This window comes from Serinus canaria, chromosome 1, assembly GCF_022539315.1.
Source record: "Serinus canaria isolate serCan28SL12 chromosome 1, serCan2020, whole genome shotgun sequence".
NCBI classification, from domain to species: domain Eukaryota; kingdom Metazoa; phylum Chordata; class Aves; order Passeriformes; family Fringillidae; genus Serinus; species Serinus canaria.
This window is the reverse complement of record NC_066313.1, coordinates 42,912,427-42,927,028: the sequence shown is the minus strand read 5'-3', so window position 1 is coordinate 42,927,028 and position 14,602 is coordinate 42,912,427. Positions and strand designations below refer to the sequence as shown.

General features: G+C 44.9%; 1 protein-coding gene across 9 annotated transcripts in view; it reads right to left on the bottom strand.

Annotated features, from left to right (window-relative positions):
* ZMYM2 (zinc finger MYM-type containing 2) overlaps positions 1 to 11,935 on the bottom strand; it is a 93,037-nt gene extending 81,102 nt beyond the window's left edge. For 5 of the 9 annotated variants that reach the window (XM_050970426.1, XM_050970464.1, XM_050970428.1 and 2 more), the window contains exon 1: positions 11,768 to 11,935. The gene's annotated coding sequence lies outside the window, so the exon portion shown is untranslated. Of the gene's footprint in view, positions 1 to 10,693; positions 10,752 to 11,767 lie in introns of all 9 variants that reach the window. The other 4 variants (XM_030234163.2, XM_050970462.1, XM_050970434.1 and 1 more) reach the window with 3 other exon arrangements.
* Between the last annotated feature and the right edge of the window lie 2,667 nt (positions 11,936 to 14,602).

Sequence of the window (14,602 nt, the reverse complement as noted above, 5' to 3'; positions counted from 1 at the left end):
ATCTGTTTTCCAACTGATGCTTCCAGGAATATTTGAATACTTTTGCTTAACACAGCTTCTTCCTTGAGTCTTCCTACTCAATGAACGCTAAGAAATGCTTCCTTGCATGCACAAACAGACTCAAAATACAGAGTCAACCTCAAACTTAATTCTGTGAAGGGGCATCCAAAACAAGCACCAGTAATTCTCAAGACTACTCATCAAAGAATGAGCAGCACTTGGCATAGGTATTACTGGCAAATCAAAATCATACAGTTGACCAACACTGTTTTAGGGCAGCGACACTGACATTGGTCTCCTCCTTATCCACACACCTTCTATGAATTTCATGGCTGTTTAATCTTGGAAACACACTGATCAGCAAGAACACAGCACCATTTCTAGCCTTAAAAACCATTACGCGTAATGTGGTAGACAGCAAATTTTATCTACTACTCAAGCAGCAAGATGCTGCTTAAGGATGTCCTTTATTATAAATGGAATAGAAAGGTAAAACAAGACAGAAAGACAAAGGACCCACAATAAAATGCTTATCTATTACTTATATCCAAATGTGTGTCTATTTCCCAAAAAAGAAAATAGGCAACACTAGACCACAGCAACAAACTTCAAAGATGGCTAAGTGGAAAGGGAATAGAGAAACAGCAGAGAAACACTATACCAAAGATATTAAAACAGGAAAAGGACAAGTAAAATCCTCAAAAAAAGGAAGTGGCATTAATACAGCATGAGAAGAGTCAAGTCGTCATTTGATGGATCTTAACTTTAAAAAATGCAACACTTAATAGGAAAACACTTAATAGGAAAAACAAATACTGAATGACTAGATCAGAAACAGACCCAGAACGGTAAATTTAATTTAGATGTCAGGCCTGGGCACTAGAACACAGGTCATTGGTGTCAGTGGGTCACAGCACACAATTCAAAAACATGCCTTCCTCTTGCTCCACATGGAACAATGAAGATTAACTGATAATTTAAATCTATATAGTCCCTAGCTATTGCTAGCATTAAAAAAAAAAAAATGGTATACACAAATAGCACACAATCTTTCAAATTTGTCATGTTACAAAAAATTGTATGTACAGTCAATCATATAGAAATCAACCAAATGTGAACAAGCAACTAGAGATTGGAAAGAACAGAAATCTCAAGAGCAAGAATTTCCCAATGTCTGATTATCTTAGCTATGCACAATTGTTACCCCTGTTGCTACTTATGCCTATTACCTGCCATTCTACCAAAAGGCATCTGAGATGTCTTTTGTCTTCTCTCTATTTTCCCACTAATTAGTTGAAGACAGCAGTAACCGGTCCCTCCAACATTCTCTTTAGACTGAACACACCCCTCTTTCTCAGCTTTTCCTTCTCTGTTATGTGTTCAATCACCCTAGTCTTACACTGAGCTTACTCCAAAATATCGCTATCTTTATTAGGACACAGTCTAACCAAAACCAGACTAAACACTGTAGATGGGTTCTCCCAGTATAAGACAGTGCGGAACAATCACTTTCTTTAAACTGCTGGCTACCACCTTGCTTATTTCAGTCCAGTGTGCTGCTTACATTCATCCTGCTAGGGTGTACTATTCATGTTTAACTTGCTGTTCACCAGACTAGCCAAAGCTGTCTTCTATCCTATTAGTGCCCAGACTGTACTATTCCCAAACATTCTGGAAATGAAGATACTTTTTAACTAACAATACAGACTTTTAACACTATTCTTCATTAGTGCTTCTTCTTAATTGGTTGGGATTTTTAAATTCATTTTATTTTTAACTAGCATTCAGTCTACATTCATATATGTATAACCCATGAACAAGTAGCTCTGTATGGGCAACTAGTATCCACCATGCCTAATGGCACACCACTTCTCAGTGCCTTACTGCACAAATCTTTTTGACTAATACTTCTTAAATACTTTATTTTTGCATATGCTTAGCAAGACAAAAAACTGTCATGCCAAAATCTGTAAATGAACAAGTTCACAGACAGACCATTTTCACTGCCTTTAGCATAACTAACATCAGCTAATAGCCTCAAACAGATTTTTCATCCCCGAGAAATAATCAAGTATTGGCTAACAACCTAGTATTTTGGGCCTGGTATGGACAAGCTTCTTCAACACAATTTACTTGCAGTGATTAGTATTCAATGCATCAAGTAATTCAGAACAAAGAAAACTGAATTTAAAAGACTAAGTGAATATGCTGTGTGTAGGAGGGAAACCCATGTAGACTAATACAAAGCAAACAGACAATGAAGCTACAGTGTAACAAAGGAAAGAAAAACTTATCACCACAAACAAAATGAGAAAAAGAAGCGGGAGAAAATCAAACTAAAAAGCCAGCCACAAAACAGTTTAAGTTCTATATGAGGTAAGGTTGACAGGAAATGGAATCCAAGGCAAGAATAGATCTGGTCAGCAAGGCAAGTATGATAGGTTTTCACAGCTGCACTGGCTGGCTGGCTGCAAGCTACATTATGCAATCAAGACTCCAGGTTATCCAACTGTTTTAAAGTGTAAAAGGTAGTATTATTTTTATATAAGATGCATACAGTATTCTTTAAGGCCACAGTTCCACAACTACAAACCACATCCAGTCCTGGACAGGACTACTGTGGTTTTGAATTCCTACTCCTTTCCCCTTTCTCCGTAGCTATTTAAGGATTCTAACAGCAAGGCCATCATGGGAGCTAAGACGGTAGGAAGTGGAAACACAAAAAAACAAGAGCAAGTCCTCTACACCTACACAGATGCTCACTCCCAAATTTCATTGTGATGATTTATGGTCCTAAACTGATTCCCAAAATTACAAACATAAAACAATCCAAAAAGCCAGAAAAGGCTGATATTGGTACAAACAGGAAAGGACAATGACAAACCTAAGTTAGTTTGGTTTAAATGGTCATACAGCCAAGGATATATACATTAAATTTAAACCCATGAAAAATATACAAAGTAGTATTTATTTTAAACCATTATTTCATCTTTTGGATCCAAGTATGTCACTGGAAGTATGGTCTGAGCCAAAAAAAAAAAAAAACCCACAAATTATTAAGTTTCCTAGCAGGGAGCTTTTCAAATCTTCTATAAACTTTTGTCTGAAAAGAAGAAAGTGATGCCTCAATAAGCTATTCCACTTTCTAGTTCTTGTACCTGCTGAAAGGCTACAGACTGTTCCCTCTTTGATTTCGTACAGCTTAGGCAATAACTGACACTCAGAAATTCAGCCTTTAACACTGGAGATGGAAAGGGAGATGAAGGAAATTACCTAACATTATTGGGCGCACCATCTTTCCTGGATCAGAATTAAGTCACTATAATCTATTCTCTTTTATTTGAGGAATAGACTGAGTTTCTGAAGTCTGTTAATAGAAAGTATGTTTTCCACTCCTTAAGTAATTCTTGTGCACCTTCTCCAAACTTTATGGTTCTTCTGAATTACTAAAAAAAACCTGAATTTAGTTCAGATCAGTACTGTACTATACACACTATTAGTCAGGCCATCTCAGTATTTCTATTTGTTAATTCTTTGGATAGTAGTATACATAACGATGGTCAAACACAGTGACAAGGGCAAATATCCAACTTTTGCTTCTGGTAAAAAACAAACCACCTTTGTTGTGCTCTCCATTTTCCTTCATTTCTAAATTGGGATTTCTTTTTTTTATTACATGGATTACTAAGAACTTCTTACTTGGCCTCTCTAGATACTACTTGGCTTCCTTAACAAAGCATCACCTACCAGAACAAAACACCATTTCCTGAATTTACTTTTTTTTTTTTAAAACATAACCACCCTTACAAGAAAAACTACTGCTAGTACTAATAATTGTTATAATAAACAAAATCCCAAATATGCACATGTGCAAGCACTAGGTATAAACTCAAAAGATGTCTGCCAGCTGGTAAATTCTGCCAGCTTAATAAGAATTCTTAAACATTTATAGATTGGTACAATTAACAACAATCAATTGTTGCTCAAACAAAACTAAGACATTATCTCAGGTATAACAGAACACTAGGTCTTCTTCCCTTTTCCATACACACACAGGAAAAAAAAAAAAAAAAAAAAAAAAAAAAAAAAAAAAAAAAAAAAAAAAAAAAAAAAAAAAAAACAACACCAATACCACACCCATATATCACAACTGTTATCACAGACTCCCAGGAGCCAAAGCTGTAGACCACATCATGCTAGCCACTATGCAAACACAGAGTAAAACTGTTCAAAGAGCAAACAATCTAAACATAAGGGGCAACAGATGGAGAGAGACAAAAATGAGAATACAAGGAAACAGCACCACCATAAACAATGGTTACAATTATTTCTTGTTCTAAAGATGGTGTGTTTGAGTCCCAGGGTGACAGGAAAGGTGGTGGTGGGGGTTTGTTTTCAGTAGGCTTTATTTCCTAAAGTCAGATTCTTTTGCATTAACAAGTTGCAACTGGCTTGCTTGTAAGGGCGCACGCAAAGAATGTCTCCAAACATGAGGAGCATCACAGGAGAATGAATGAAATTGTTTAACTGCCCATGATGCCACTTCCTAAACAGCTCTTACAACCTCATTAACAACAAAAAACAGATAGTACCCTTCACAGTTAAATCCCAACATCAGAAGTAAAACCTGTTGGTTTTACCACTATAAAACGCAAAAGGCAAAAAGACTGGACAGCCAAAAGAGAAGTCCAGGAAAGCACTCTGGTATAGGGATTCTGAGTACATATCAACAGAGCAGGATCATTCTTATCACATCTATTAAGCAAAACTGTTACCACACAATACAGAGATCAAAACATGATCTTGTACTCATGTGCTTTTTTTAACACAACTGAATAACAAACACCTAACTGCTGATTAACAGTTAAGACACCACTTAATATGTGGGAGAAATCTACAGTCTTTGTTAGAAGAGTGTGTGCTATGTCTAAAACCAGGGCCAGAACCAAAGATCTCATGACACTGCTGTCTACAAGAAACAGCACGGAGAGTTTTCCTTTGCAAGAGTAGCCTCAGCTAAAGGTCAGACATCCACAAGGAAGTCAAAAGCACACACAGAGATTTCGCTAGTTTAGAGGGCAGCAAGTCTGGAAGAGAGAGACTTGAAGGTCATCCATACAGGCACGACAGCTGAATTTATGAATGAGATGAATAAAATGACTTTTAGAGAAATGTGATGTAGTACTAGGAATAAATACCAAGCTGGAAAGATCTTACAAAGATCTAAGGAAAAGGAACTCCAAAAAGAAGTAAGGTGCTCACCAAAGTTACTTTCAAGGAGAGAAGAAAACAAAAAACAAAAGAAAAAACCCCCCACATTTGCATTATGAGTTAATTCAAATGAATTAACTCTTTTTATGCTTGCACTGCACAGAAAAGCCTAAGGAAAGGTAAAAAGCCAGCACACTTCCAAAAAAAGCCTGCAGGAGGAAAACAAAGATGTCCATGTTTCTTGGACTGACTGTGAGCTGTAAGCAGCCCTCAATTAGTGAAATTTGGCATAACCCATACAATTCTATGTGCATGATTTTCTATCTTCTTCAATATTATCTTTCGCAGCAAAACATTAGAGGAAACTAAATGTAGAAACCAACACAAACATAACACAAACACTTCCATAATGCCACTCATCTGTCCTAATGATCTGGCCCATCAGTAGCTCTGGTTCAAACATCTAAGCAGCTATTGTCCCCATCAGTGCCTAAGTGGCAGCATGTGCCCAAGCATACATGGCTACTGTACAAACTATTCCATGGGGGAAAGGTAGAACTGAGATGACATCTTTCTAAGCATGTGTTGGGAGTAAAACTGATGAGCAGAGACTATGCCTGAACAGACTTCTGTACAGCACTAGGTGCACAAATGTCACTATTACAGCATTTGGAAGCTACGGTGATGCTAACTGGAGGATTCTGATAGTCTGATAAGGTTAAAGAAGCTGTACAATAATACTTTTAAATAAAGTAACATATTACACGTTATATTTTTTAGAGAGCCAAACACATAGTTTTGCACAACAGCAAGCACCATTAAGTAGTCTCATCTCAGACAAACTTAAAAAACCCAAACAAACCAAACCAAAGTCCTCATGCGCTACTGACACTCAGCATGGCTGGCTACAGCACTGACAATGCCCGAGTGTTTCAAACCAGTATTGCAGCTATTCTGCTAACATCAATGACCACTTGCTTCTGCACCTCACCTGTGTCATGAGTCCCTGCTATCCCTACAAGATTATTCTCTTAATAGCTGATGGTGAGAAAGGGGCAGAGAAAGAAGTTATAGTAAAGCTAATCCCAAAAATTTAGCGAACATGGACAAAAATTTAGCATTTAAGCATGGCAACAAACTTAATATTAAGTACAAATGCCCTCTGAATTCAAGAGCAATTTGAAAAAATATGTTGGTGGCAATCTTGTCACTAGAACACAAATATTAACAATCTCTGTAGATTTACTTATGTTGGACTAACAAAATCCATACTATAACCATTGATTGAAACAATTTTCTTCTGATAGCAAACCGGAGCAAGAAAACAACTTTCATCATTGACATGTCCATTCCAAGAGATAGTCCAGGTGAAGGGACAAGAAACCCTCAGTGGAACCTGACCATAAAGGACAGTCACTGACCTCATCTACTACAACTGTTGATGTTCTTATACATACACACATATAATCAAACCCTTTGTGTGTGTGTCTTATTGGACTCTAGTGCCATTGAGTTCCACAGAATACATACAGAATTCCTAACTTCTGGAAGTTCATGGAAAAGAAAAGTTTTCAACTGTCAAAATCATATAAGTATAAACAAGTGGCATTGAAATCATAGAATCATTTAGATTGAAAAACACACTTAAGATCAAGTCCAACCATTAAACTGGCATCACCATGTTCACCACTAAATGATGTCCCTGCATTTCACACTTACACATCTTCTAATTACTTTCAGGGATGGCAACTCCACCACTTTCTTGGGCAGCATGCTTCTATGCTTGACAACCCTTTCAGTGAAAAAAATTTCTCAAACATCCAATCTAAACCTCCCCAGCGCAACTCGAGGCCATCATATCCTGGCACTTGTTACCTGGGAGAAGAGGCTGACCCCCACTTGGCTGCACCCTCCTTTCAGGCAGTTGCAGAGAGTGATGAGGTCCCCCCAGAGCCTCCTTGTCTCCAGGCTGAACACCCCCAGCTCCCTCAGCTGCTCCTCACAGGACTTGTGCTCCAGACCCTTCCCCAGCTCCGTTGCCCTTCCCTGGACACGCTCCAGCCCCTCAATGTCTCTCTTGCAGTGAGGGGCCCAGAACTGAGCACAGGATTGGAGCTGTGGCCTCAGCAGTGCTGAGCACAGGGGGACGGTCACTGCCCTGCTCCTGCTGGCCACACCCTGGCTGATCCAGGCCAGGAAGCCATCGGCCTTCTGGGCCACCTGGGCACACACAGGACTATATTCAATCGAGCCAACCACAGCAGCAATGAATGATGCCTAACCATCTGAGTAGGGGGTAAGGGATGGAGATTCACAGGACAGCAAAGATGCAAAGCTTGTCCGTGCATTACAAACCAGAGAAACACCTGAGAATAGTCACATATGAATCAGCACTTCTCTCCCAAAACAGGTGACAGGATAAATAGTCCCAATAAAGTGCATTTACACCAATACACACAGCATGGGCAACACAGGAGGGCTGGGATAATTCATTGTGCAGCTGGAAAACTATGATATAAAAATCAATATAGTGTAAGTCCTAACTGAAAAGGCCATAACACGCAACTGCATTCCAGAAGTCTCAAACTTCTTCCTTCTACCAAAAATTTTGCTTAGAAGTACAAAACACTATCTGACAAACTTGCCAATCTTGGTACAAAATGAAGATGATAAATAGTAGTATCTAAATTAAGTAAATTGTTCATACATCAAGTTGGCATGTACGGCCAGCCATAAAAGCCAGCAGCACATAGGGCAAGCTATAAATATGGAATACAAGCTAAGCTTCATCTGAACTTTAATATGTAAGCAAGCAACCCAGTTAGCCACAAGAGCATTCAACTACTAAGATTAAACCACTGAAACAAAGTTAAGAAGAAGTTGAAAAGAAAACACTTTTAGCTCTGGAGTTGAACACAATTTCAGTGGACACAAAACTCCACTGCAACATAGGGGGCTTTTAAGGCCCTCATGAGGCAAGTATTACCTCAAATGTCTCACATTGAACACCTGAGTAGTCTTTTGAACTCTTGTGAACTTCAAATTCCAATCCATTTCCACAAATTAGTTGAGTTCATTCTTAATTGTGATGGAAAAATAAACAGTTCTCCATGATCAGTGAATTTTCCGTTAGCAACAATTCTTGATACAAGTTCTTAACAGAACCCCCCATACTGCTTTGTTGCAGGGTACATCAATTGAGTGCAAACTCCATGTGACAGAACTTCAGTAATTCTGTACTTAGTCCTCAACACCAAAATGAAAACTTCTCAAACACCACAAGACGATTCATGATTCTGCAGGACCAAAAAAACCAAAACTCAAACCAAACAACCCCACCAAAAATCTGAAAGACATTTTACCACCTTTGTACCACATCCCTCTGTACATACTTGAACAAGCTCTACAAAAGACAGAGAAACTTGCTCCCATTTTTTCACTGCCACTTTGACATTCTTGCTGATGCAAATCCCTCTTAGCATGTTATTACAGGGTAAGCAACAGTGGAATGCAATCATATATTTGAAGTCAAAGAGGATTAATAACAACAATATAAAGCCAATTTAGTAGATAATAAAGTGAATTTATTGCTCTAATTAAGAGAGACTTCTATTAAAACAAGTTACTTAGTTTAACCACCAAATAACATGGCTGATGAGTTCGGTTTCTAGAGATGACCTTGCAGCACTAAGCACCAAACACATTCCCTCCCAGAACAGCATGGTCCTATTACATGCCATAAGAAGGCTGTACCACCATCCTCACAGCTGGAGGAGGACCATGTGCTGCCTACCAGGATGCTTTTTTGCAAGACATTTACTAAGGCTTACTGAATCTTAGCTATATGGCTGCTCTTGGCAGTATTCTCATCTTTTCATAAGCAGCCACACAAAGCTGCTATAATTTTTGCCGAACCAGCTCCAGTGCACAACAGTCCCCCTCCTTCCAAAGCATCATTTGCCTTGATTGCTCCTAGAAGTAACTTTTTTTGACATGAAGGATCATCAGAAAAAACAGAACAGCTGTTAGACTGGATGCATAATGAATGAATCAGAAGTAAAATTAGATGGTAGCCTTGCATCCAAGGTATGGTAAAGAGTTAAAAAAATTACTATTAAAAATTTTAATCTGCTGTAGCAAGTCAAGGGTTGGAACAGATGACTTTATTAAAGATAAATGCCATGTAAACTCTTACAAGTCTTGGATGTGATCCATAACTTTAGATACCTAGAATAAGTACAGATCTGATATCCTCATCCTGAGCAGTGAGGTTTTGCAACGAACCACTCATTCTTTGTATACGGAAGCCACCAAAAAGTGACAAAGAAAGTTGCAAGCTCTGCGAATCTGGAAAATCTACCACGTAAAACAGCAAGGGACAGAAACAGTGGGGGAGGTAAAAAAAATAAGATACGAGTGGGGAAGACCGCAACACCTGAATCCGTGCTGTACCCAAGCGAGGGACCCAGAAGGCAAGAGAGGCGCTGCCTTTTTGTTTTGTTCTCGGGCTGCACGTTCCCAGCGGAGCCGCCGCGCTGCCCGCCGGCGCCTCTGGCGGCGCAGCCCGCGCACCGCGCCCGGGCCCGCCGCGGCAGCTCCGAGCCTCCCGTGCGCTCGCAGCCTCGCTCGTCCTTCGCTGCGCTACTTGGCCACTTCGGAATCCACCACGCACCCAAAAAACAGCCCCAGTATTAACAAGGGCAGAAACTAGAGTCAAGTTACGTCCCAGCCGTACCCACAGGGATTGGCAACAAGCCTCCCTTACCCAACCTAACACCCAACAGAGATGAAAATCTGCTCTCAAAATCCCACACAAACAAAACACCAAAAATGCTCGCTATTGGGAACCTGTGGGTTTCCCCAGTGTCCTCCAGCTTCCTGGGGAAGGGACAAAGCAGATGGCTCACAAGCCCAGCCAAGAAACCCAACAAAACCACCCCAACAAATCTACGGGTGTAGAGAACCATCTGAATGCACAAAGAGACGATGGAGCTTCTCCATCGCAAACTGCTGGGTGATTTTAAAGCTCCCTTGCCTCTTCTTAGCTTCGAGATGATACGCGAGACACGTGATTCGAGCAATGGGGGGGGGGGGAGAAAATTCAAGATGGCTGAAGGTGTCTTGTCACGGATTTTCATATACGCTCCAGAACTCTAGAGGGCACCCGAAATATGCCCTCCTCCTCCTCCTCCCTCCCGAGCCGGGTAACGTGAGCAGCGGCAGCAGCCCGTCGTCTGCCTGCCGGAGTTGGTATTGCAGGAGCGATGTCTGCAGCAGCAGCGCCCACTCCGCGAGGAGGAGCCGCCTCACAGCCATTACTGGGGCTTCGCCCCAGGGCAGCAGCTACTTAACCCAGGAATTTCCCCACCCAACCCTGGAGGGACCTCATTTCACCCCTGCCCCCGGAGAATACGGGCCGGGGGGAATGGCTGAAGCCCGCTGGTCTAGCCAAGGCAGAAACAGATACACAAATAGCACTCACAATGGAGCTCCCTCTCCTTGTTGGTCGCTGCCAAGGCTGCACCAAACTGGGCTGGAGCCTAAGGGAAAGACACGGGGTTAACACGGGGCAGCGAGGATCGGGCAGCGCCCCAAGGGAGCGTTTCCATCGCCTGGCCAGGGCAGGTACTGCCTGCATCACTCACCACTTCCCCTTAATCCCAATCTTTCAAATAAATAAATAAATATATAAACAAACAAATGCACTGCCCTCGCCGGGGGCGGTGGGGTACACCTCACGGCACACCCACGCAGCTTGTCCCCGCTGAAGGAAGGAGGGACAAGGAGCCCTCTCCGAGCGCCGCCATACCGGGGGCTTTTACCACGAGTGTGGGGGACAGGGACAGCGGTGGCAGCCACGGCGGGGAACAGCGAGTGCTACCTGCGAACTTGCCTTATCAGCCCTGAACCGGCGACCGGAGGGGCCGCGGGGCCCTCAGCGGCGCGGCACGGCCCCGACGCCCGGCGAGCGCCGGCGCCCCCCGCCCGCTCGCGCGGCAGTTGCCCCTGGTCTCGGGTTTGCCCCCCTGCAGTCGGCCAGCAGCATTACCGCCTCCTGTCCGCCATTAGAGGGACCCAGCCGAACAATACGGGAGGGGAGCCGCGGAGCGTCGGGCAGGGGAGGGGAGAGGAGGGGAGGGAGGTACCCGCGGGGGGGCTGCGAGGGCGGTGGGTGGGGGAGGCACCGGGGCAGAACAACAGCGGAGGGCCAGGCGGGGAAGGGAAGGAGAGAGTTAAACTAGGAGGCGCTAGAGCAAACCCGGCCCTTCCCCCAAATACCCCTGCCCCCCCCTTCGGGGCTGCCCCCAGGCACCCCCCATTTTTCCCCACCGACCCCCTCCGTGGCGCGATGGTTATGCGCGGGACTGCCCCCGGTGCCGCCCGCACCCCTACCGCCAGAGGTGGCGGCGCGGTAGCGACACCGCGGGGTACTTCGGCCGGGTAGCTGGGAGGCACGGCGGCTGCTTTCCCATCCCCGCCCTGGGGGCAGCTGAGCGCCGCCAGCCCCCCGCCAGCCCGCCCCAGTGAGGCGCAGCGCCCCGCGCCCCCGCCTTACCCGGCTCCCCTCCGCCTGCGGGCACGAACCCCCCCGCGGGGGACGCACGCACTCTGCGCTACTCCGCCGGCGCCTCAACTCTAACTCGGTCCAGTCCCGGGTGAAGCGCAGCTGCTGGCGAAGGGGAGGAGGAACCGGACCAAGGGAGCTCGGGGAGATCCGCCTCCCTGCCCCGGCATTGGCTTTCCCAGAGGGCGGGCTCTGGCGCTGGGCTAGCCGAGTGGGTGCGCCGCCCATCCATCAGAGCCGCCCGCAGCCGGTTGACCCTATAAACTGCCAATCTTCCTCCTGGCCATGCTTGAGGTTCTTCCCACTTTGATCCATCAGGTTTGAGGAACCCGGATCGTTGCCCACCGACCGGCTCGTTACCCGTGCCCCAGGGTTGCGCTGTCGCTTCCCGCGCCGCTCTTTGACAGCGGCAACTTGCAGAAGTTCTCGGTGCCGCCGAGCCGGCTGTGCCCCGCCGGCCGCGGGCAGGGTGCGCTGGCCGTCCCGGCCGTGCGCTCGGTCCCTGCGGGCACCACCGCTCCGGCCGTGGAGCGCGGGCTCGCCTCTCCCGCTCCGTCCCCCGCCGCCGAGCCGTAGGGCTTTGCAGTGCTTATCCGAAGGGTCTCACTCCGCTCTTTCCCTCCCCTCACTAGGGTTTTGAACCTGGGGCCATTCCCATGGTGGACGGAGCATGGGTAATGGAAACGTTCCCAGAGGGAAAAGGGAGTTCACGTCTCCTAGGGAGGGCGCCTGACCCGCGTCCCCGCAGCCTGCCCCACCGAGCAGCGCCTCCTCAGCCAAGGACGCCTTGCTGCCTCAGCCCGCCGCGGGGGAGGGCGCCATATCAGCCGCCGACATGGCTCCTGGAGGAGATGGTAGTGGTGGTGGTGTTGGTGGTGGCAGTGGTGGTGGCGTCCTCCATTTTGTCGGAAGCCGCTACGGGCAGCTTGGTGCCAATTCGAACCAACGTGAGGCGCAGCGGGACGTCCATTTGAACAGCCTCCGTCAGGCTTCCCCGCGGGAAAAAGACGCGGGTGCCCCCGGCACTGCCGCGGGGTGGGGACGAGTGCTCCGGCCAGGCGCCGAGAGCCAACTCTCCGCCCGCCCTTCGCCAAAATGGAGGATGCGCGCTTCCCTTGCGCGGCTCCTTCCCTCGCGCTGCCCATGGCACCAGCGCCCGCTCCTTCGAGGACCGGGAGAGCGCAGCCGCCCGTCTGGCGCGCTGGTCCTGCTCTGCTCCATTCACCCATCCTCCTCTGCCCAGAAGAGGGAGAGAGAGAGCGCAATACCCGCCCTGCCTCCTCTAGCCGGGATCAATCCTTGTCAACCACGCGGAGCAGCGTCCCCGGGGAGAGAGAGGCTCTTGTGTGCGCAAGGCGCTGGTTTCCAGCGGCTGGCGCCATTTCTAGTCGGGAGCTGGAGCCTCCGCGGGCTCAGCCTGAGGGACAGCCTTCCTCACGGGCGGCGCAGGAGTCATTGAAGGGATGTCGCCCCTGTCTCAATAAACCTTTGATGGGTTTGCCTAATAATTTTCATGTGTGGGAGAGACGAGAAATTTTCTATCATCCATTGTCACAACAATACATCTAGTTTCTTCCCAATGGTAACACCCAGAGACACAGGCTCCAGTCAACTACTCAAGCCAAAAGCTTATCCAGCATTGTTACTCTGTGTTGTTGGGTGGAATTAATGTGGGTTTGGGGTTTTTTGTTCAAAATATACTGCTCATCAGATGAAGCTTGGAAGGGCTCCTTGGTGGAGGGACAGAGTTCCCTCAGGGCTGGCAGCAGCTTGCTCATGCCTGCAAAAAAATATGTGAGCTGATGGCAAAACAGCTCTAATACAACCACTGCCAAGGAAGAAAGTGCCATGTCTGCATGCATCATCACCCATTTTGAAGGTATCAGAGTTGCCCTATAAATTGATATATATTTGATCTGCAGTATCACACTACCAAACTAATTATGTAACCAGAAAGCTGTTGAAATTTCGACATTGAATCCCATTCACTCCATCAAGTCTGCTGCCTCCTGACCATCTTCATCATTAGCGTGGAATATATTCTAGGTTGGTAAAATTCAATTCCTCCCTATTACATATTTGCCAACATTTCTAGTCGTCGTGTGTCTCAGGAAAATATCTTTTGTTCTACAACAGTGTTTATCCATAAGCATTTAAGTTCTCGTGGAGTTCAGAAAGAAATTCAGGAAGGCTTAAGCACTAAGAACGGATGGTGGATGGTAGAAAACAAGTGTTTTTCTAACTAAGAACACATGAAAAGAAACCTATCACTCTTAGTATTCTGGAGTACTAAAAGTAACTGGAGAATACTTTGCATCTTACCACTGCCATAGCAAGAGACATTGGCTAACCGTGTTATCTAGGACTATTACATAGCAATAGAACTTTTCATTAATGTTTTAGATTATACAGCTCAAACAAAATTTAATGGTTTTGCTTGCACTTTTGGAACTATATGAAATGTTTTTATATATTAGAGTTAATTATTCCAGAGAACTGTTGTCCCCCTATAGACATGTAACCTTAGTTATAAATTCATATGTTGAAATATAGCCAAAAATAATTAAATACACCATGATTTTTCCTTTAATTTTTCAACTGACATCAGGAAAAAGGACGAAAAGTTTAGGCAATGATGTAAATTCCTCTTCTTCTATAGAAACATGTATAATTCAGATTACTTTTAAGAACAACTCCTATAGAGTAATTCTTTTTATGGTTTCAAAGAGTTAGCGTTATCTCAAACTCTTTCAGCAAAATCTCTTTATGAACACCAGAGAACTGAAGCATATATATATTTATAGGTTTCACACCATTTCTTTCATG